Genomic DNA, 25,246 nt, shown 5'->3' with positions numbered 1-25,246 from the left:
TTACTATAATCCTGATGCTGACAAGCTTTAGCTGACTTTTTTCATCAATTGTTCATAGAATATGCAAAAGATTTCATTGTCAAAATGTGACAAAAATTACATCTCTCGTGATTTATTTTTTTATTGTTCATGACAAGATAATCATGTTGCAGGAATGAGGTATCCTACAGTGTATTTCAATTTGTGGATCTAGATTTCATTTTCATGTTGATGGTTTTTGCATGTATCTTATCTATCCCCAAACACTGGTAATGGAGCAAATCTCGAGAAGTAGTAGTGGAGAAAGACTATCAGAGGTTAATGTTACAATATCACTTCCACCTAGTATCAGAAAAAGTTTAATGGTAAGTGACATAAAGAAGAGTTATTTAACGACAGGGTTGAAAGGGAAACCTCATGTCTTAGTTCTAAGTCATTTATTTGTGTTTCTTAGCTATAAGTCATCTGTTTTTGAGCTTTACCAGATCAATTATTTCACTATTCCAATATGCATGGCTTGTATTTCTCACCCGATGTTAGTTACTTGACATGGTTGATATAGCATTCAATTCTAGGCCACTTTTATTTTAAGTTAGAGATTTTATTGATTAAAAGGATGTTCATATTTTGATTGCTTTACTTAGAGCTTGATTTAAAAAAGTTTTTTAAATTCCACGTGGATGTTATTTTTTCAGGGTGAGCTCTTTGTAGGTCAGATGAGTCCTAGAACATAGGTATACAACAAGCACATCTTTGGCCTTTGTTGTGTATCTTTTATTCTTTATATCATTGATGGAAGGTATTTGATGATGTAAAACAGAGGATGGGAAGGTCTTGCCAATTCTCTTGACAAAACAAAATAAAATGGAGTGGTAGAATCGTGTTTTAAAGGGTGAGCCAAAACTCAGTACTTGAAAGGTAGAACTTGAGAATGGCGAGCTAGTTGATCTAGATCTAGAGACACAACAGACTGTGGAAAAAAAAATGATGGTATTGATGAGTCTTCCCAGCAAATAAGCTCTATTTGTTAGACCACTGCCCAAATTTCAGTGATCTACAATGGCAATAGTGACTCTCACTTTATTTGTATGATTAGCGACTTTGGCCATTGTCCTATTCACTTCCTATGAATGATTTTGATTTTAAAACTCCAACTAGTTTGTTGTTAAATTAATTAAAACTTTGATGACAAACTTATAGTTTTCAAAGCTCTTTTCTAAATCTATTTTCTTGAGCAAATTTGTCTTTTTACTTTAGGTACTATAGATTGCTACTCTGTGACATATGCTATGATATAATTGCCTCGATAAATAAACAGAAGCCTTGTACAACAGTCTTTTCTAAATCTAAAGAAACAATATTTCCAAATACAAAGTTTATTAATTAAGAACATCTTTTAGACTTATTTGCTAAGTTATGATTATATTTTGGTAGGGGATTTTGTGTACGCTGATATTGTGTTGTCTCTTTGGTTTCTGTCAGGTAACAATGGTTAATAACGAATGTGTTCTTGAGCAGCAGGCACACATCTTATTCTACTATCAACAAGAAACTCCATGGTTTTCAGGCATGGCAACAAAAATGCAGATGTCAGTGGGATATCCAAAGTCTGTGTTGGATGAATTTAATACTAGTGATGATTTTGATTCCTTGTCAGATAAAGAATGTCACGAGTCAAATTCAATTAAACAGAAGAAATTCAAGAATGAAGGTGAAGCTATTGTTTTCTGTCCAAGTCAATTTCTTTTATTTGTTGGTTGCTGTCATGTTTGGAGTGCGGACTTGTGAAATTCCAAATTGCATGTTGGTTTATGGAAAAGATGTATATATATATATATATATATATATATATCGTTCATGGTTTCCAGAGATATGTGTTACATTTGCACAAAATTTTAGATATCATTCAAATATCTAAACACCAAGCAACAACAACATTGAGATTTTTCTTTCACTCAACCTATAACATATTGCATATGTCTTCATCAATGTTCTTCTTCCACATGCTATCTACTTATGATATTTCCTTTGCAATATTTGGTGCATTTGCTAGCTATAGGTAATTTATGGATTATAAGTGTCTTCAGAGTTTCACTCATAATCGAATATTCAACTGAACATATTGATTCTCTTATACATAATTATTTTTCCCTCCACACACTTTTCATAATTTCCATAACCATTAGGTAGGGACTGCAACGTCGATGTTGCTTTGCTTGTTTAGTAAAATATTGTTGAGACTTTAATTTATTGAAAGTTGTAGAATTTACAATTTATGAAGTTTCAAGGTTTAATTTTTAAAAGTCAAATTATTTAAAGGGTGCTAGCTTAATGGAAGAGAACTTGCTTTACAAAGAGGAGGTTCGTGGTTCGATTCCATCGTGCCCTGACATCCATATGGAATGGTGACGATCAATTTTTGGTGACGGACTCTTTTGACTATCACTAATGAGTTTTGGTGACATTTTTCAACCCTCACCAAAATATGAAATGGTGACGGTCAACGAACGCCACTATATATATGCATCAATAATGACGACCCTCAAAGGTCCATAACCATAAATTGTTGTTGTTGATATGAAATGGTGATGGTCGATGTCCGTCATTATAATCATTATTCGCGATGGACCTTGAATATCACCACAACACCTATGCTTCTGGAAATGCGGCTTTTGGTGATGGTCAACGAACATCACCATATATATGCACCAATAGTGACGGCCATGAAAGATCCATCACAATAAATCATTGTTGTTCATATGAAATGGTGACAGTCACTATCCGTCATTATAATCAATATTCGTGATGGACCTTGAATGTCACCATAACACCTATACTTTTGGTGACACCACCTTCGGTGATGTTCAGTTTTTGGTGACGAAGATTATGGTCTGTCACCATTGCTCATGAAATGGTGACGATTGTTATCCATCATTATAAATAATTGTTGGTAACGGACTTTGAATGTCACTACAACACCTACACTTTTGGCGACGCCACCTTTGGTGACGTTCATTTTTTAGTGATGGAGGCTATGGTTCGTCACCATTGCTCATATGAAATGGTGATAGTCACTATCCGTCATTATAAATCATTATTGGTGACAAACTTTGAATGTCACTACAACACCTATACTTTTGGCGACGCCACCTTTGGCAAAATTCAGTTTTTGGTGACGAAGGCTCTTTTGACCATCACCAATGAGCTTATGGTGACATTTTTTGCCCCTCATCAATGTCTTTTTTTCTTGTAGTGATTTTCTGAGGGAGCTCCTATAACAATTGCAATGAGGTATAATTTGGGATTTATATTGGGGAGACCCATTGTATGTTGGCGAGATCCAACACCGCCAACAAGTTACTGGTTGGTTAAAGTCAGTTGTTATGACACATTTTTTTGTTGGTAAGAAAGATATTCTATTTCTTGTGCAAGTTATTCAATTTCTTATATTCTCTTTTGCACATTATTATATATAATTTTTAATCACCTGTATCTTTGTGATTGGAGGTCGGAAACAACTTTGGTGCCTGCATTGGAAATTCCATTACACTTGATCTTGACCTTCTGGTTGGTTAGGTTTAGAGTAGGTCTAGCTGCATTTTAGTTTCCCTTGCACATTCATCCTACACTTTCTCTCTTTATTCTTTCCTATGCTTTCTTACTTCTCTTTCCAATGATTGTTGTTAGTTCAATAATTCATTTGATTTGTTTTTTTATATTGTTTCTTTGTCTTTTCCAGTATTTTCTTTCATGTTTTTCTTGATAAGACTCTGCATGAAATATGCTCTTGTTTGGCTCAAAATGCAATGTGGAAAACTTGAAAAGGAAAATTGTGACAATGGACAATGCTTGGCTAATTTGTAATCCTCTTTTTTCTTGTGTTTACATATCTTTAAAATCAATGATGTTTGAATGGAAAATATGATTTGTTCCGCATGGAAAAGACTTTGGTTAGTATCAAATATTTTCACAAAAAATGGTAATATGATATCTTAAGCGGTTACATTTCTGGGTCCATCAACATAAACATAAGCTTCTCAGATTCCGTACAAGAGAGTTTTTTTTGCTTGATTTCAAGTAGTAGGATCAACATTAGCGCTAGAAACAAGAGCCCGTGAAATAAAGGGCCTCTGTCGGAGTTTGAGTTCTCTTTCAGGGGGAAGGTGTGGAATAACGTCTTGTAGTTAAACACATCTTTAAAATCAATGATATTTGGATGGAAAATGCGATTCCTTCTAAACGAAAAGACTTTAATTGAACTACGAAGCCTGTATCTCTATTAGGATATTCATTCTCAACTTAACCTTGTATTGAATGGTGTTTTGACCTGTCGACTCAACCAAGTAGAGAAGGGAAAGGAGAAAACCTAAAACAAGCATATTAACTTCAATTATCTTTCAAATACCTCAAGCAAGGAAAAACCTCTCTTGCAAGTAAAATAAAACAGGACCCCTCTTACACCTGCAAATAAATAAGTTCATTTTCACATTATATTAGTAACTAAATAAATAGGTGAAGAAGATAAAGGCTTCGCACGTAGAGAGGTGAAACAAGAAACTTTGTCAAGGTACTAAACAGGACTATTGGCAGTGAAGCAATGCTTGTGATTCCTTGAGGTGACTCTACCGGGGTACTAAATAGGCACGCTAGCAGTGAAGAAACACTAAGGAATGTGCTTAAGTCTAATTATCAAAAGCTTGATATACTACTATCCTTCTCCCTTATCGAAACAATTGAGGTGTGACTAGTCTTTTAAATGTGTTCAAAGCTAAGAAAGGAAAAGAAGAGACTATCTATTTAACTAGGATAAGTATCAAGGCCAGAGTAATCTTCATGGCGAATCAATACTTCCTAAAATACCAAGACCTTTCACTTAAGTTTAAAACCTAAACAAAGAAGTTGGAGTTCATGTAGTGAATGTTGCCTTGTATTTGTACTACTAATTCATGTGAAGCAGATAGTAAGTTGTATGAAAAGATTTAGAATGTGCTACTAGGTTTTGATCCCATTGGTCAGAAAAAAGAGGTTTCTTTGTATACATATTACCACTCGTTTCATTTGAACCCTAGGGCTTGAAGCGCTTGTTGGTCTATGATTCATATTGCAATGGATTTTCAATGCTAATTGGCATCACCAAGCTTGTGCTAGTGTAAAGCTCATATGACAAAGTTTGGTATCACTACCATATTTGATGGCATGTCCTAGCTTGAGTGGATTATTGCTGCATTTTTTTGGTTGATGCACAATTCTATGTACTAACTATTTCTAAGGTTAGAAGTGAGAGTGTTGTTGATGGGTAGAGAGCTTTAAGAATGAGGTTGTTTCTTGTTGAGTGCTAAGATGTTTGTTAAAGACAAAAGACAAAGGTTGTAATGTTGCAATAGTTATTGGTATGTATATATTTCTCCTAGGGTTTTAGATGTGAAAGGTATTGTTGAGTAGAGTTATTGATTCAAAATTTTATATAGTTGATTGATATGGCATTAGGGTTTGACAATGGCATTGTAGAGATCTTATTGATGTCTTAAGTCATACAAGCATTGTGTTGTAGTGATACTCCTACATTAATGTTGTTGTGGTTTTAGGCATGATAATTACATATGGTATTATTGATGTACATTAACGAAGTTAGAGATAGGGTTTTTTATGGCTAGAATTTCTTAGGGGTAGATGGGACAACACACAATGCATTGATTGTACGGAATAAACAATGGTGATTGTAGGTTGACGTAGTGATAGAGACTGTAGAAAATTTTATTTAGTGAACCTTTATCTTAAGGGTCGCAGGGTGGTGCAAGGTTGGAGAGTGATTTCTCCTTCAGGTTTGATCCTAAGAACAATTAAGGGCGATAGGGTGGTTCTAGGGCAGGTTGGAGCCTGTGCATAGTGTTGGATCATCCTTTCAGTTGGATATAATAAAACCAGGGCATTGGGGCGTCCTTCCAGTTGGAGCTAGTAAATCAGGGTGTTGGAGCTTCCTTTCAATTGGAGCTGATGTTGAGTCTTGTTCATTTCCATTACACCTTCACTATTATGTCCATTATATCACCTCCATTTCACTACTATGTCACCACATTCATCCCACTTTCATTATCATTGGGCCACATTTATGTTTTTCCAATCTTTATTAATTTTAAGCCTTTTAAGTGAATTTGTGGTTAAAAATTAGAAAATAATGTGCATATGCTTATACCTAACAAATGGGTTGAGATTGTTGACATGTGTAGGTTGAAAGGAGGCTTCTAGAAGACCCTTATATGGCACTTTAAGGCCAAATTCGAATTTGAGTGGAAAGAATCATGGGATCATGAGGATATGTGTCACATCTCCTAATTGTATTGTAACTCTAAGAAGGCATGTGTCTTATCAGTTCCTATTTTGATTAGGACTCTAGAGGTAGAGGGAGAGATTCATGGACTCTCATTAATGAGATGGCTTCTCATCTTTTTGTATAAATAGGAGATCTCTCTCCTTCATTTGTTAGCTTAGAGTTTGGAGTTCTTAAGTCTTTTTAGCTTGTGAGTTTGTAGTTCTTCCTTGATGACTTTTGAAAGCTTTGGAGAGCTTTGTTGTACTTTGTAATTTTGAAGAATTTGAATAAAGCTTTGATGTTCTCAACATGGAAGGAGATGTGAAGTAGATTTCATGGAGCATATTAAAATGTAAGGTAGAGTAGATTTCATTTTGTAATTTTGCTTTGATTTCATTATGTCATTTGATTGCTTTCAAGTTTGATAGATTAGATTTTTCATTCATGCAATTTTAATTCATGCAAGTGTGTTCAACCGGTTGATTGTAGATTAGTAATGCACATAGCTTTTTAATGACATGATGGAATCATCTTGTCCTTCTGCTGATTTATTTTCTGAGTTCTAATTCCAGCATTGTTATTTCTTTCAGTTTTGTTTTGCTCATTTACTTTCATGCAATTTAGATATCATATTACTCCATTTGTTTATGATTACCTTCCTATAGCCAAGCGACTCAAATAGTGAGGAATCATAATATTATTTGATGTAGTATGATTTAGTTTACTTTCCTGCAAGTTAGTGATTAGATTACTTATGTCATTTTTAGGGATTGAAGTATGCATGAGTAGTTTAATCTTAGTTTCATTTTATGCAATTTCATTTCATGCAATTTAGATATCATGTTACTCCATTTGTTTATGATTACCTTCCTATAGCCAAGCGACTCAAATAGTGAGGAATCAGAATATTATTTGATGTAATATGATTTAGTTTACTTTTATGCAAGTTAGTGATTAGATTACTCATGTCATTTTCGGTTACCTCCTATAGCCAAAGCGAGTCGAATGGTGAGGGATTGAAGTATGAATGCGTAGTTTGATCTTAGTTTCATTTTATGCAATTTAGATATCAGATTACTCAATTTGTTTATGATTGCCTCATATAGCCAAAGCGAGTCGAAAGGTGAGGGGTCAGACTATGGGTTGATGTAATATGATTTAGTTTACTTTGCTTACAATTTTTGAATTGCTTTAAGTTCAGTTTTCTTTTTATACAGCAACAAGGATACTGGGTTTCATAGTCACTAGCTCATTGATTGGTTGTTGCATTCTATTTTGATTAAAGTAGCTGCATATTTACACTTTTGTTTAAGTACTAATTCCATCAATAACATGTTTTGAGATCTTTTGAAGTGCTAAGTTTTGGAAGTTACCATTAGGGACATAGGCCTTGTCTTGAAATCTCTATCCATACTTGTCCTTTAAAAGTATTCTTAAGACCTTAGAATAGGATTTCCATTTGCATTAGACACTTTAGGAAACCAACAAAAACAAAACCCCAAAACAAAATAAAATCTATAAAACAACGAAGTAAGAAAAAGGTTAACTAAGCACATATGGTGCACCACACTTCATCAGTTTACGATACCCGAATTGATAATTTATGTAGAGCAATTTAAGACATTAAATTGACTAGACATTTTGGCGCCGTTTCCGGGGAAGTGTAATTAGGAGACCTTATTTCTTACATCTAAAAAAATTAATAATTCTTGAGTATGCTCTCCTCCTGCACTTTATGTGATCTGGAGGATCAAAAAAAGAATTGTTATGTAAAAAAAAAAAAGGAGACAAAATAAACTTCATCATTTCATTTGATTCAAAAAAAATAAAAAATAAAAAAAATGGAACTCAACTGCTTTGATAGGTTCAAATTGTCCAAAATTGACTGGTTATGGTTTGTAGTGGTCCCCAAAACAGTGTATCCTGTTTTAATAAGGTTTTGCAACTTAGTTGCGGAAAGTGCCCTTATTCCGCAGCTAGTTGAGAATTCCACAGTTGTTTCAAGGTTTAGCAGGTTACAAATGTCCAATGAAAAAACCGACCACATGGACATCTCCAGAATTGTCCCGACATGGATCCTATCCTAGTCACCCAGCTCAAATCGATGAAAAACCAGCCTAAGACCTCAGTCAAAGTCCTGTTTTTAGCATGTTTTTCTTGAAGTCTTTGCTGCCTGAAATTGAAAATCATTAATCCTTATTATAAAAATTTACAATTTCAGAGAAAAAAAAAATAATAATAATAATAATAATCTATGGCTATCTTGAATCCTAGCTTTCATTGTGGCCTCAGTAGAAAATATGCATCCATGTTCAAGCCTTGGCTCTGAAACAAGTCTGCAAGAACATTTGTTTAAAAAAAAAATCATTGTTTTGTTTAATGAAATGTATATGTATATTTTTAATTTTTGAAAATATAACATATAATTTTATTAACAAAACAATTAAAAAAAAAAAAAAAAAAACTCCATGAAAACCACGTAGGGCTAAGAGCATAAAAGTTTTTTTTGCGAATGAAATAAAATGTAACAGGTGATTGCATTTGGAGTATCAACGATAAGTGAAGGATCGAAACCATGAAATGAAGTTATGGTGAATTGATGCTTTATCTTCAATATCAATTTCAACAAACCTGTAATACAAAGTCTATTCCATTAGTGCTGAGCTCAATGGTGGAATTTCAAAATGCAGATCAAAATTACTTAAACAGGTGTGTTGATTTAGGTAAATCTGATGGATAGATGCTATCACCAAGTGCATACAATAAAAGAAGATCTCCATGTGGTAGGCTATCACAAATGTGACTGCTCATAATGCTTCTGTAAGAATTTTCCAAAACGCTCATGAACCTGCAAATTCAAACACAACAATTTAGAAAAAAAAAACGCAGAACAGAAAAACGTCTAAATTCAAATGCATGATTTGGCCAAACGAAGATGAATCTGGAAAAGAGAAAACATGGGTTTTTTCGCCAGCTAGGTCAATTAGATAACCCAAAAACCGTTTTAGGAGATTTGTGGCGGTCTGGGAGAAATCCTCAGTTCTTTGGAGCCTCTTTTTGCTTGCCGCGTGTGAAAAAAACAGTTTTTTTTTAACAGTTGCGGCCATATTCTGATTTCTTTGAGAAATCCACCCAGATCTGATTTTCTTGGTTGCCAGGTCATCCACTATGTCTCTGAATGCATGAAAAATGATTTCTATTAAATTAACAAGAAATAGTTTGAACACAACACGTTGTAGTTGAAATACGACTCTCTGTCATTAAAAACTGTTTGTTGATTTTGCCACCCGTCTAACACTTGCTCTGCCACTTCTCGGTTAATAACAGTTCTAATTGGATCAGCTCTTTGCTGATAAACATAACACCTTTTAACAACAATCCAATTGAAGACGACTCTGTTTTAACTCCCTTACGTGAACCAAGCTTTGCACAAGGACCAAATGTATAGTGCAGAGCATGTCTTTCAGGCAAAGGAATATTTGAATCTATTGAATAATCTACCAAATTTTATTTTGGAGGAGATATGAATTAGGATGATAAGCTGGACGATGTTCCTCCTCTTCCTTATGGATGATACGATGCTTGGGTGAAGCTGAGATCTGGTCAGGATGGCTGGACATATGATATTAAAGCTAATCAAATGCTAACTGGAAATCGTCTCTTGCAAAAGCGCTTGGATAAAATGTTTTTCCCTTTTCAAGATTTTGAGGTCGAGAGTATTGATATGATAGGGACAAATCCCATTCCTGGTCTCTCCCATAAAAAGGAGAAGAAAACCAGAGGACGGTCTCAAACTTTGACTCTTCCTGTGTTGCCAAGTGATCACTTTGGTTTGCTTTTAAAAGCTTAGACCAAAAAAAAAATTGACTGTTACCCAAGGAAAAATTGTCCCAAAACTGTACCTCTGATTATAAGGACTGCCTTTGAACATTGTGGGGGTTCGGATACTCGTGAATTTTGAAGTAGACTTGAAGCATTTGACTGTTATAACCATTTTGATAACCATGTTCATAGTCAAGGAGAAAATTGTTTTGCTTCATAAAATTTTATCTTGTACAATTTCGAGTATTCTTCATGTTGTACTATGCTTTAAACTTGTTAGTATATAACCATCTGGAAAAGACGGCAAGTTACTGGAAAACGTTGTAATGGCTATTGCCAGTTATCTTGTTTGTGACTAGAAAAGAAACGTTACAATTCCAAGGCAGCATGTTTTTACACTTGAAAGTAATTTCTGGCTATCTACGTTGTAAGAGACAGAGCGAACCTTAATAATTCCAAGGCAGCATATCAGTACACAGTTTTTGTAACAAAAAAAAAAAAAAAATCAAAACTGACGGTTGACTGTTTCAGCCACTTTCCGCAGCTGGTTCAACTTTCCGCAGCTATTTTGTTAAACTCTAGGTTGCAGGCGTCATCAAGCAAAACAAGCCACATGGGTAGCTAGGGGAATTTCAATGCATGGATGATGTCCTATTCATTTAATCCAATTCGATGAAAAAGACCCCGGTCAAAAGGAAGTCAAGTTGAGTGTTATCACTAAGTCGCCACACTGAGTCACCACACTAAGTCGCTGCATGTCAAAAAATAATAATAATTTTGAATCAATGAAATGAATAAGTTATTTGCTTACTTTTCTGAAGGTATTGATTAATTTTGGACTGATGATGAAAGATGAATGGCTAACTTTTTATTTAAGATTTTTAGCTACAAAAACTGTGCACATTCCGCAGCTAAAGTCCAATTCTGCAGCGGTTCTCTAATTCCGCAACCAGAAAAACCTCATTGTTCAAATCAGCCTATCTTTCTCATACAAAATCAGATTTTGATGATTTAAGTATCGTTGGAAATATCTCAACAAGATCTACACAATGAGAAAACCATCATTAGAGTTTGAAATGTTAAATAATGAAATAAATTGCTGAAAGGAAGCAACATTCAACTTGGGGCACCAATTCCAAAGCAGGTATAAATGCTTTTGATTTTTCCTTTGAGAACTTGTTTCATTAATACAAATTCTTTGTTTTGTGTGTAAATATCATAACTATAGAGATTGATCACCTCTCTCCTTTTATAATCTTACATTCCATTGCCGAAGAAGTATTAGTTTTTTTGCAGGTTCCAGGAGGAAGGGCAAATGACTACAAGAGAATGGTGTCTCTCTAAGAGACTAATTTGTTTCATAAAAGGATGATCAAAAACAAAGAGGAAATATGTTGATGCAAAATTAGATCCAAACACTTGAAAAACTTTCAGATACTATTGTCTCCATCACATCCATACTTCATAATAAACCATTCACTCCATATTTTCCATTTACATTCACATACACTTTCCATCTCTTTTTTTCCATTCATAACCCACAAATAAAAGCAAGAGGCTCATTCATATGCTTATTGCCCATTGCCATTTCTACTCTCCATTGCCATTTTCCATTTTCATCTTCCATTCCTTGTCCATTTCATTCCGCAAATAAGCCCTGCTTCAATGCAAATTATTGAGTCCATAGTCTTTTGAGTCTAATTTTCTTTGTAAAAACCTTGAGGCTTGCATGCCTTAATGGCAAGTCCTCATGCTGACAAACAATGGGAATACATTAATTTCCCTTGTTCGTCAGATCTTCTAGGTGACACGACTTCAGCAAATTCATTCGTACCTAGCAAGATGTGTTTGGGCATCTTGACTCTCATTGTCATCAATGGTGAGAGTTCTCATGTTGACTAGTGGCATCCATTAATGGCCACTAAGCCAACAATTTCCTACCATGTTCGACATCAGAACATCTTTTCACATAGTAGGAATTGTGCGAGTGAGTTTTGAAGACATGAAGACTATTATTTTTAGCATTTTGGAGCAGATTTAGCAAGCTTTAGAAAAAGCAATAAAAAGTCATCTTATCTCTCTATCCATGACTCCTCTTGTTCAGCCACTTGAAGAAGAATATGATCAGAAATTTTCAGCCACTACACATACAACTCATCCATTCCAAAGGGTAAGTGAAGGTACGTCATTTTCTAACTTCTGACCATAGAATTCCATAAAAAGCTAGAATGACAATTGTTGGAAAAACATTTCTCTTCCTCATTTCATAAAATTTCCAATACCATCAGTTGGGGGGGGAATACATTCATATTCATATCTTGCCATGTCCATATCATATTCAGGAGCCCACATACTTCCAACATATATTAATTATTACATTGTCATTATGAGCATACAATGGCTTTTGAAAAAGTGCTTAAAGGATAAATTGGATACAAACAAAATCATGGTTGTCACACAAGAACCAACCATCATGCAATCCAATAAAGATATACTTTGCAACAATAATCAAAATATCATTATGCAAAGTTCAAAGATCAAAATAGAAGGCAACAACAACAAAATGGTTGTAACACAAGAACCAACCATGTTGCAATTCAAGTGAAACATTTTGCAGAAATATGAAGTTATCAAATGATATCATGCAAAGTTAAGCCAAAGCTCAAGGATCAAGAGAGTTAATGTAATATATATTGCATGAGGACATGCAATAGCTTCAGTTGGGGGGTATGTTGAGTCTTGAAAATGTCATTCATTTCCATTACACTTTCACTATTATGTCCATTATATCACCTCCATTTCACTACTATGTCACCACATTCATCCCACTTTCATTATCATTGGGCCACATTTATGTTTTTCCAATACATTTATGTTTTTCCAATCTTTATTAATTCTAAGCCTTTTAAGTGAATTTGTGGTTACAAATTAGAAAATAATGTGCATATGCTTATACCTAACAAATGGGTTGAGATTGTTGACATGTGTAGGTTGAAAGGAGGCTTCTAGAAGACCCTTATGTGGCACTCTAAGGCCAAATTCGAATTTGAGTGGAAAGAATCATGGGATCATGAGGATATGTGTCACATCTCCTAATTGTATTGTAACTCTAAGAAGACATGTGTCTTATCAGTTCCTATTTTGATTAGGACTCTAGAGGTAGAGGGAGAGATTCATGGACTCTCATTAATGAGATGGCTTCTCATCTTTTTGTATAAATAGGAGATCTCTCTCCTTCATTTGTTAGCTTAGAGTTTGGATTTATTAAGTATTTTTAGCTTGTGAGTTTGTAGTTCTTCCTTGATGGCTTTTGAAAGCTTTGGAGAGCTTTGTTGTACTTTGTAATTTTGAAGAATTTGAATAAAGTTTTGATGTTCTCAACATGGAAGGAGATGTGAAGTAGATTTCATGGAGCATATTAGAATGTAAGGTAGAGTAGATTTCATTTTGTAATTTTGCTTTGATTTCATTATGTCATTTGATTGCTTTCAAGTTTGATAGATTAGATTTTTCATTCATGCAATTTTAATTCATGCAAGTGTGTTCAACCGGTTGCTTGTAGATTAGTAATGCACATAGCTTTTTAATGACTAATGACATGATGGAATCATCTTGTCCTTCTGCTGATTTATTTTCTGAGTTCTAATTCCAGCATTGTTATTTCTTTCAGTTTTGTTTTGCTCATTTACTTTCATGAAATTTAGATATCATATTACTCCATTTGTTTATGATTACCTTCCTATAGCCAAGCGACTCAAATAGTGAGGAATCATAATATTATTTGATGTAGTATGATTTAGTTTACTTTCCTGCAAGTTAGTGATTAGATTACTTATGTCATTTTCAGGGATTAAAGTATGAATGAGTAGTTTAATCTTAGTTTAATTTTATGCAATTTTATTTCATGCAATTTAGATATCATATTACTCCATTTGTTTATGATTACATTCCTATAGCCAAGCGACTCAAATAGTGAGGAATCAGAATATTATTTGACATAATATTATTTAGTTTACTTTTCTGCAAGTTAGTGATTAGATTACTCATGTCATTTTCGGTTACCTCCTATAGCCAGAGCGAGTCGAATGGTGAGGGATTGAAGTATGAATGCGTAGTTTGATCTTAGTTTCATTTTATGCAATTTAGATATCAGATTACTCAATTTGTTTATGATTGCCTCATATAGTCAGAGCGAGTCAAAAGGTGAGGGGTCAGAATATGGGTTGATGTAATATGATTTAGTTTACTTTGCTTACAGTTTTTGAATTGCTTTAAGTTCAGTTTTCTTTTTATACAGCAACAAGGATACTGGGTTTCATAGTCACTAGCTCATTGATTGGTTGTTGCATTCTATTTTGATTAAAGTAGCTGCATATTTACACTTTTGTTTAAGTACTAATTCCATCAATAACATGTTTTGAGATCTTTTGAAGTGCTAAGTTTTGGAAGTTACCATTAGGGACATAGGCCTTGTCTTGAAATCTCTATCCATACTTGTCCTTTAAAAGTATTCTTAAGACCTTAGAATAGGATTTCCATTTGCATTAGACACTTTAGGAAACCAACAAAAACAAAACCCCAAAACAAAATAAAATCTATAAAACAACGAAGTAAGAAAAAGGTTAACTAAGCACATATCGTGCACCACAGTAAATCAGTTTACGACACCCGGATTGATAATTTCTGTAGAGCAATTTAAGACATTAAATTGACTAGACAACTGATAAATCAGGGGGTTGGATCCTCCCAATTGCAGCTAGAAAATCTTGGAATTTGGAGCTTCCCATTGATGTAATCTTTTAAAGACCTATGTTAAGAAGTGTTCAAGTGGTTTTTCTCTTGGAAAGGTTTCCACCTAAAAATTTCTTGTGTAATGTCTTTGATGTTGTGTATTGTTGAATGGTGTTGATTTCATTTAATCTAATGATAATGATATGCTTCGTGAAGTTAAAATTAACTGACTAAAGTGAAATATTGATTCGCCACCTTCTCATAATTTCCAACAAAATCCACATGTGTAGACTACATCCAATTTTATGATCAAACCCTCGGTCAACTGTGGTCAAATATGAGGTAAAAATGATCGGTCAGAGCAGGTCAAAACTTGGTAAAATAGCCTAATCAAATCTCAGTCAAGAAACTCAGTTTGAAATAGTCAAACTCGCCTTTTATCCTCAAATGCGTAGGCAAGAGAGAGAGAGAGAGATAAAAATAAAGAAAATATGAACTCAAAAATCAGATTTCAGCTTGCTCGGAATTTCTCTTGCTTGGGTGGAGAAAATGTGTTGATTGTTTTGTAGCTACAGATGGTATTCCCTAGCTAGATGTCATCCCCTTGAAAGAAAAAGAAAATTAATTTTGAATTATAAATTTTGGAGCACATTTAGGCCCCAAAATGTCAGGTCGGCCCCACAAGTGAAGAGGTGTGACTTGTGGTCAAAATTCACCCCACTTGATCTCTTATAAATACAAGTGTGACTCCTCCACTTTTCTCATTCATTCATTCAACACAATATATCTTATGTTCCGATCCACACGCGCGAAGGAGAGAGGAGATCCAAAGTTTGACTAGCATAAGATGACTTGATTAAGAAATCACTAGAAGTAATTATCATATTAAAAGATCAATTTATCTTAAGAAAATAAACATGGTATCAAAGCCCACGTGAAAGATTAGTCATTAAAGACACTTTGTTAGGCCTCTATTTTGTCTTGTTTTATATCCAACTTTTATTCGGAAATCCCTCGTGCTTTTGTTTATATTATATGGTTATTGTCAACATTTCATGCATTCTTAGAAATGATAAAGTAAATATTAATTGTGTAACACGTCTCCCTTGTTTTAACAAGATTTGACATTTAAGTCATTATTAATGATGGTTTTTATGTTTGCAGGTTTAAACATGGTCAATTACCTTCTTACCTATATGACAATGAACGTTGATCTTGCACTCACCTCTCTATACTGTAATTAGGTTCCTGCACCACGCATCGAATTCCTGCACCAATTCAGTTTCTACAACTTTCCTGCACTAATTCAGTTTTTACAGCAACATTTATACACCAATTTGGGGCTTTCATACATTGACACATTGCTAGGAAGTATGGAAGAGGTTTTTGTTCAAAATGTTGTTTGAACACTTCCACATGAGTCAAGATAAACCCAGGTCGTATGGATTTATATTTAGGGAATAATTAATGCTTCAGCCCTGAATTCGCATCAATTTCCAAACTACCAATTTCCTCCTCGATTTTCATGCCGATCATAAAGAATATTAAAATTCTGAAACATGGGTGTTTTTCCCAGCATAGGAAGTTAAGTAATACGCGGTCCATTTTCCAAAATTCGTAATGGTCAAGAAGATACTAAGTGTTCTTTAGAGGTCGTTTGTTAAAAATACCAAATTTTCCAGAATTCCAAAATATGCCAGAGTTGGAAAATTCGTATCAAATATGCATTCTTTCAATGGGGAAAGGGTTGTAATAATATTATATTGATGAGAATTAGTTTGGATTCAATCACCATATTGTTTGCAAAGAAAGGGCTTACCTAAAGCCAAATTTGTAATGTAAGAATATTATAAAAGAAACAGAGTTATGCTAGAAAGGGAGGAGAAAACCAGTTATTGTACTTCCATGTTGTTGGATCAAGTTTAGGGGGATCTTCCCCCTTCCCTATGATCATTTGGAGGTTGGATTTGAAGCTTTTATTTATAATTGCAGTAAACATTCAAGTTAATCTAAGGAGCTATGCCACTTTATCAATTTCTGAGTTTAAGTCTTATGTGAAAGAGTTGTTTGTGTATTTGATTTCCCAGCTTTTGTAAAGGGAAACGAGTTGGTTTGCTAGGGCCCAGCCAATCCAGATCATTCTCCCTCCTTTTATAAGGTGTGCTAAAATATTTATATGCAGACTCATAACAAAGGAGTATTTCGTTTATGTACCTAGCTAGCATATTTATGTTTTCTTCATGAACTGTGTGCTTCTCGGATCTGAAGTTTGACAGTGTGGTTTTGTGTATCTATTCAAGGTTTTTGTAGCATTTATTAACCTTCCTTTGATGCATAATGTCATTCCCTTTATCTTTATGTAAATGAGCGTTTCAGTTTAATTTCGCAAGTGTGTTTCAATCTTGCAATCGTGGTTTACTTCAACAAGAGTGTTTCATTCCTGCAAAGATTATTTCATTTCCTTTATGCAAAGCATGTTTTATTTTCAAGTACGAGTTTGCAGCAAGTGTGTTTAACTTAGGGTCAGTTTATTTTCATCCCATGGGTATTAATGAGACTTTGTTCGCATCATAGGATTTGTGACTATGCTGACTCCCTTGTGGGAATAGCTTAGTCGAGACTGGAGTCTATTGCAGGAATCTCTAATTCAAAACATTCATCTTAGAAAGATATAGATCTTGTTCATGCAGTGAAATCCATTTAAGAGAGAAGGAATGCTTTGTTTCTTAGATTAGATGCTTATCTTTACATGGAGAAATGTTATGCTATGATAGAGATCTCTTTCGATTCTTGTAATGCTTTTTCTCTTGAATGAATGAATGGTTAAAGAGTTCTTTGATTTCATATGTTTCATTTACGATTCTTTCCCTTGCTCTGATTTTCTTTCAATTGATTTATAGTTAGCATCCATTATGATTTGTGCAAGTTGTTGCGAACAAGAAACTTAGTGTAGGAACGCTGGTTCCATAGGAACAGGGATGTTTTTCTCGGTACAAGAATCGATATCCTGGTACAGGAACAATGCACCCTAGTTCAGGAACCCAAAATTCTAATACTAAGTCAAAATATTCAGTGCAGAAACAGAATACCTTCTAGTATAGGAACATCATTCTAGTACACGAATATCGTCCCAAGCGTAGAAATGTTGTTGCAATGTAGGGACATTGGTTCAGTCCAGGAATGGAAAACTTGTAACAGAGACAGACATAACTATAAGTCTAAGTATTTCTCTGTCTCTTAACACACTAATACTCAGTCACAAAAGATTTTCTTTCTTTCCTTTATTTACCAGAATTTTTTTTGTTGATTCAAGTTCCTTTCATTAAGTTATAGTGTAGGAACGATACTCATTTAGGTACAGGCACGTGGTTTCTCTAGTACGGGAATTAGATATATTTAGTAAAGGACTCATATTTATAAGTATAATATAAGATCATCCCTTCTATTCTTTTTAAAGCACTAGAGTCTTGATTACAAGAACATATTTCATTGTCCAACATTTTTTTTAGATTTATTGCAAGGCATGCTTTAATTTTTCTATCAAAGTTTGTGACAAGTATTTTTCTTGAGTGAATCCAATTTCCATAATAGTGTGATGTCATTGTATTAACTAGTGCAGGTTGTTGAAATATTTCTCTGACATTTCCAGTGTTGTGCCTCTAATTTTACGAACTCTTGGATTGACAATTAAATGATAGGTTATTTACTACGTTTGACACACTTGAAGAAGCCAAGATTTTTGGAAAGTCCTACTTGAAGAGGTTATTCAATGACTTGACTATTTCCCTCAAAATGAAAAATGAGCTAGTATAGAAACAAAGGGAGCTAAGGAGAAAGCCTCAAATTCGTAGTTCTGGTTAATTTGGTAACTCGGGGAAAAATTCCTTCCTTTGGAAAAACTTCCTCATCAAGAAATCCCATTCCTAGCCCTAGGAAGAATTTCATTTAGTTATGGAAAAATGTACTTTTAATATGGAAACCATCATGTGCACAAAAGTAAATGTCGTCTTTAAAGAGAAATTCGACACTGTTGGAAGCCTATAAATACTAGTCAAGTGAACCTCATTTGGACATGATCATCAAGCATAATTTTCGTCTCTCTTATTTGGAATGGATCACATAGGTCTGAATTTGGTTCACGAAATTGGTTCGTATAGGGCTGAAATTGCAGGGTTCGAGTAGGGTTTTTGGTCTATAGCCCTAGGGTTGGAACAAGAAAATGTCGGTTATCGCCACATGCATAGAGGGTTATACCTGTGGATGGATAGTTGCAACTGCATTGATGATACTTAGATCCGTACATTTGGGACCTAACATATTTTGATAGTTGGCCGCAGACTTTGGCCATTGACTGTAGGCTTGGAAACTTTGATTCTGATCAGTATTATTGTTGGTATCATATCGTGGACATTATTTGGGTGTTTTTCTAGATATTTTTGTGATTGAAGAATTAATATATAGTATTGTTCTATCTACATTTGATTTTGATAATTGTGAGAATAAATTGTGTTGAAATATTGCTAATTGAAGAAAAGGTTTGGGCTAAAAGTGATTGTAACAACATAAAATAGTGGAAATTAACATGGAATCGGAGCTAAGGTGAAATCAAGCCCAAGGAGACAAGAGATAAGAGAAATCATTCTTGAAAGAAATTTAAGGATCCTATTTTATTTTGTCAAGATGTATACCTCTTTTACTTCAAGGATAATGAGAAGCTTGGTGACTCATCTAACTTTGATATTTGGAAAATCAGGTTGGAAGTCATATTTGAGGACAATGATGTTTTGGAATATGTGAAAGGAAAGGTACCTGAGCCTCCAACAAATACTTCTACTACTATCAAGTCTGAGTACAAGAAAGGTGGTCTTAAAGCTAAGAATATTATCATTAATGGTTTGTAAGATCATTTTCTTGCTTATGTTGGTAACTTGAAAGCATATAAGGATATGTATTACAAGCTGGTCGGGATGTATGAGGTCAACAACTCAAATTACATCCTCTCTTTGAAACATCAACTCAAAGAGATAAATATGAAAAAGGGAGAATTTGTGCAATCCTATGTCATGAGGGTATCCCATTTAAGGATTCAATTGCAAGATGTAGGTGAGAAAGTATCAAATAGGGAGTTGGTATTGGTCACTCTTTAAGGTATTCCTCCTATTTGGGAAACCTTCATTACTACTCTAACAAACAATAATGTATTCCCTATATTTGATGAGATCATTGGTAAATGTAATTAATAGGAGATCAAGATGATTGACAAAGGGATAATTCAAAAGCGTGAAGAAGGAGATCCCTTTGCATTTGTTACTCAATAAAAGAAGAAAATGGGAAGAGAAAAACCATTTGGTTCAAGAAGGCCTCCTCCTGAATCAAAGGAATCTAATAGAATATTAAGGGATATTGAAAGCTACAACTGCTACAAGCGTGGTCACTATGGCCGAGACTATCTGAGAAAGAGAGATGCTCCAATATCCAAACGAAGCTACAACAACATTAGGTTCAATGACAGAATGATAAGCAATGATAGGAGAAGGAGTGATGATAGAATAAGAGGTGATGATAAAAGAAGGCAAGATAATAGAAGAAGAAGATATACACCTGATGATTAAGAAGGAAGCTATCATCCTCAAAAGAAAGCAAGAAATTCTAGGTATGAAAATAATGCATCAACTACTCAATCTACATATATTCTCATTTACACTCTTTCTAGCTCTTCTTGTATAGAGTCACATGATAGTTGGTTGGTAGATAGTGGGGCTTCTAGAAACTTCTCTGGATACAAAGAAGTCCTCTCAAATTTGGATGAGAGGGAGACAAATTTTCAAATCATTCTTGGGGATAACTCTACATATCTAGTAAAGGGATTTGGCTCTATTAAATTTGATTTTTACTTTGGGGAATCCATCCTTCTTCATGATGTCATGTATGTTCCATAACTAAAGAAGAAATTGTTATCTATTTCTTCTTTGGAAGACAAGGGCATGAGAGTAGCTTTTATAAAGGGAAAAATCCTCAATTGGTGAAATAAATATCATATGAGAGATGAATTCGCCTTGGGATATAGAATTGAAGGAACCTATAAATTCATTGGAAGACCTCTTTTGGAAATCGTCTTGTTGACGTTGCGATAAACACCCTCCAAAATTTTACTTACACTTGAATTTTGGAGCCTACTAAGGATCCTGTGATTTGTCGTTCCATGATCACTTCATGGTAAGTTAATGATTTGGTAGGCGATAAATTCTCCTTCTCAGGTTGTGAGTGTGAAAGTCACTTTCTCACACATGCTCAATCATTGATGAATTAAAAAACACGCTTTTCTTCTGCAACCTTAGACGAGCATTGCACAATTCTTAAGAGTAAGGCTTGCACAATCTCTAGAAATAGATCTCGTGAATTGTCAGTTACAATGCTTGTCTCTTTCACTTTCGCGACTATAATTTTTTCTTATTTTCACTTTAACAAGTGTATTTTTCATGTTATCCTCAATCTAGCATGTGTCACTTTCAATTTCTTTAGGTTTTGCAAGTTTCATTTTCACGTTTTCTCGTTGTCGCAAGTTTCGCTTCAAACTATTTTCACTCCTATGTGTCACACCTTTGCACATAACTAGAGGAAGCTCTATCATAATATTCTACATTAAATGGTCCTACATATCATTATAATATGTGATAAATGCATTCCTATGACTTAGCACACTTTTTGGTTAAAGTCGACACTTGTGTCACAACTTATGTTCTAAGTGTCGCAGTTAGAAATGATTGTCGCTTTGCTATCACTTTAATGTGTGATTTCTTATCATAATTATTGTGCATTCCCCTATCTTTTATTGATGTAATTCATTTGTTTGATCTATGTTTGAGTCTTGTTCAGATTCTTTTCCCTCTCTTACTCTACTGATCCCACACACAGCCATTTTCGAGATCTTCCTGGTCCTCCTTCCCAGTGCAAGTTGTGGAAGCATAAATATTTCACCAGGTAATGATAAATTCTTATTAATGAGCCTCACTGATAATATATTTCCCTCCCTAAATTATGCACTGATTCTTCCTCAAGGTCAACTCCTATGATTTCACATTGAGAACCTCCAAATCAAAGTCACCTAACCCTTGTTTCTTGTATTGACTCACTACACCGAGCCTTGATAGATTTTTCCTTGCATAGTGCATGGGGAAATTCTAGTTGACAACTAGACCTCTTTCATCCCATTTTCAGAAGCAAAATTCATAATGTAAAGGTCCTCCTTCCTTCACAGTTCTGTAATAATCCTCCTAGAAAAGTGACTTGATCTTTTGTTGCTTGCCTTAGCCAACTGCACAATATTCCTTCCAAGTGAGCCTTTCTTAGCACAACTCGCATTTCTAGTGGACAGTAAAACACTACATCCATCAACTATGCTACCATATGATCCTTCCCCTCAAGCACTGCACACATCGTAGTTACAATTCCTAGTCTTGTATTCTCTACTAACTGGAACCCCTCATTACACCATGCCTTATTCTACTCATCTTTTCAGCACATGTTTTAGTTCTAGTAGATAGTGTAACCTATCCTTGATCACTTCTAAAGAAAACTACACCCTTCCTTAAGATTGCCTCTTAGTCATAACACATGTCACAGTTTTAGTCAGAAAGCCATTAACCCTTGTCCACTAGATTCCCTCACTACACATTCACTAAGTCCTGCCCTACCTCCCTAGTGCATGTCATAGTTCTAGTGTATAATGAAGCATTACCTTAGTCATTGTGAATATCAACTGTGCTATCACTACCTTCCTCTCCCTTGATCCCTATGCATGTTGCATTTTTAGTCGACAATCTATCCACACTGCCTCTTACACTTACTCACTTATACTAGACTCTAAAGGGCCCCTCCTCATAGCACATTCCTAGTGAGAAGTGGTGTCCTTCCATATTCACTGCTAAGCTCAACTACGCAATGATCAGCAAGCCCTCTCTCCTCAGTCCTTAGACAGGCCCATCACAAGCAAATTCTTCCATGAGTAGGGTAGGGATAGAATAGATTATTTTCAATCTGATCTTTCCTTGTCATGAGTGAAATTCATTCGCAGGTGTACCACCTCAACATGGAAAGATGATTCTCAAGGAAGAAGTCAAGGATAAGGAAAAAAAAAAGAACTTGTAGAGAAGAATCACTAAGAAGAACTAGCATGAAGACCTGAAGAGATCCTGAACCGAGACAGATTGATGACATTTCATGACAACTCAAGAGGTTCCCATATTGATCCAAGACCCTTTGGAGGGTGAAGATGAATAACAAAGAAAATCTCTCATGAAGATGAAGAACAAAGCAAATCTTTCATGAAAATTGAAGACAAATTAACAAGAAGAGAAACTTGGCATTGCTACATCATCATGAAGTTCCATGTCATCAGTGCCAAGTCATGGCTTGTACAAGTGTGATCACATAGTCCAATGGTGTCAATGTGTATTTCCACATGATGTGGAATGTAATTATGTATTATCAAAAGGAAAATGATAAAATGTAAATGTGTGAAGTCCAAGAGTCAAATGTGGAATATGAAAAGTCACATGTAGGCCAAATAGTCTTATAGAAGTTCAAAGGTCATCTAGGAGTCAAAGTGTCATGAGGGTAACTCAAGAGTCATAAGGGGAGACGAAGTTCATTCCTCTTGTTATAAAATAAACATCATAGCTTAAGCAAGGGGATTTTGGAGTCTTAGACTTTGGAGAGCTAGCCTTAGCTTCTCTAGCTTCGCATAGGAGAGAAGATCATTCTTTTGGATAAGTAAGAAGTGACTTAATGTTCCACTTATGGAGTTAGTGGATCACCATTGTAATTGTGTACTTGGATACTTCGCTTAATAATCAGAAGCTCATTGAGCCAACAAAATTTCATGAATGTATCATGAATATTATAAGACTATTCTTTGGATGTTTGCGGTATATGTTATATTCATATGTACTAAAGAAATTGAACTACTTCAATGGCAATGGTGCTTATCTTGTTGAATGTGTGTTATATTTGATTTAATGATTGTTTTGTATATATGAACTATTTCACTACATAATTAATGCATATTTTCCTACTCTCGTGTTCCTCTCTTAGGATAGTATTATTACCTTCCTTCTAGAGACTCACTCTTGTCTCCCCTCTCATGAAGGCCTCCTTTTACGCATTTCAATTGTTGTTTCACAGTGTCAACTTGTTTGCTAATTTCAAATTTTATGTGTTAATGTCTTATGTTATCCATTACATCCAAGGAAAACCTTAAGTTATGGCAGTTGGGACAATACTCTAGATGGGGCTCCTACTCCAAATAGTGTGAGGTATAATTGGGACTTCACATTGGTGAGACTCCCTATATGTTGGCAGTATCCAACACCATCAATAGGTCCAAGATACTAATCATCAAAGTGAGCTATGGCACCGAATATTAGCACATCTACATTATGAAGCCCTATAGAAATTGAAGAAGTTCGTCTTTAGGATGTCTGATGTTCAAGCCAATCATGATGGTGATTTTCCTGGGTGTGCCAGTGGTAAGAAGATAATGGGACCATTCTCCTCTAGCAAGAACAAGACCAATGATATTCTTCAACTTATTCATTCTTACCTATGAAGATCCATGCATGTGCATTGTATTAGTGGACACCTATACTACACAATCTTCATTGATGATTTCTACAGAAAAAAAATGGATATACTATGTAAATCACAAGGATGGGGATTTTGATATGTTCAAAGACATCAAGGTCTTGCTATAAAATCAAACAGGGAAGAAGAACAAAGTCTTCCAATCCAACAATGGTGGAGAGTATGTTTCAAATGAGTTCATTGACTTTTGCAAGAAGGCTGGAATCAAGAAGGAAATTATTGTACCTTACAACCTAGAGAAATTTGGAGTGGCTGAAAGGAAGAACGGGTCCATCGTAGAAGCTTCCTAAGCAATGTTGCATGATTAAAATTTTCCGAAATTCCTTTGGGGAGAAGCCACAAATATAATGGTATATGTTCAAAACAAGGTTCCTCATTAAGCATTGGACAAAAAGACCCCCAAAGAAGTATTTGTAGGTGTGAAGCCCAACATTGGACATCTCAAGATGTTTGGTTGCCCCATATATTTTCATGTGCCTAAGGACAAGAGGAACAAGATATAAGCCACTAGAAAGAAAGGTACGTTTGTTGGTTATTGTGAAAATTCTAATGCATTTATAATATACATATCAGGTCAAAGGAATATAGATTTTAGAAGGGATGTAACTTTCAATGAAGATGTTTCTCTTGGGAAAGAAAGGGAGCTTCCTCCTGCTGACAAGAAAGATGATGATGACATACTAGAAGGTTTGTTTGTACTTGAATATGAGAAGGACACAGAGTATGATCCCATGGAGCCTATGGACCCCTTGGATCCTCCTT

This window comes from Pinus tabuliformis, chromosome J (genome assembly GCF_031772625.1).
Source record: "Pinus tabuliformis cultivar Carrire ecotype Pingquan chromosome J, CPIR1, whole genome shotgun sequence".
Taxonomy (NCBI): Eukaryota; Viridiplantae; Streptophyta; class Pinopsida; order Pinales; family Pinaceae; genus Pinus; species Pinus tabuliformis.
The sequence above is the reverse complement of the archived record's forward strand: the minus strand, read 5'-3'. Positions refer to the sequence as shown.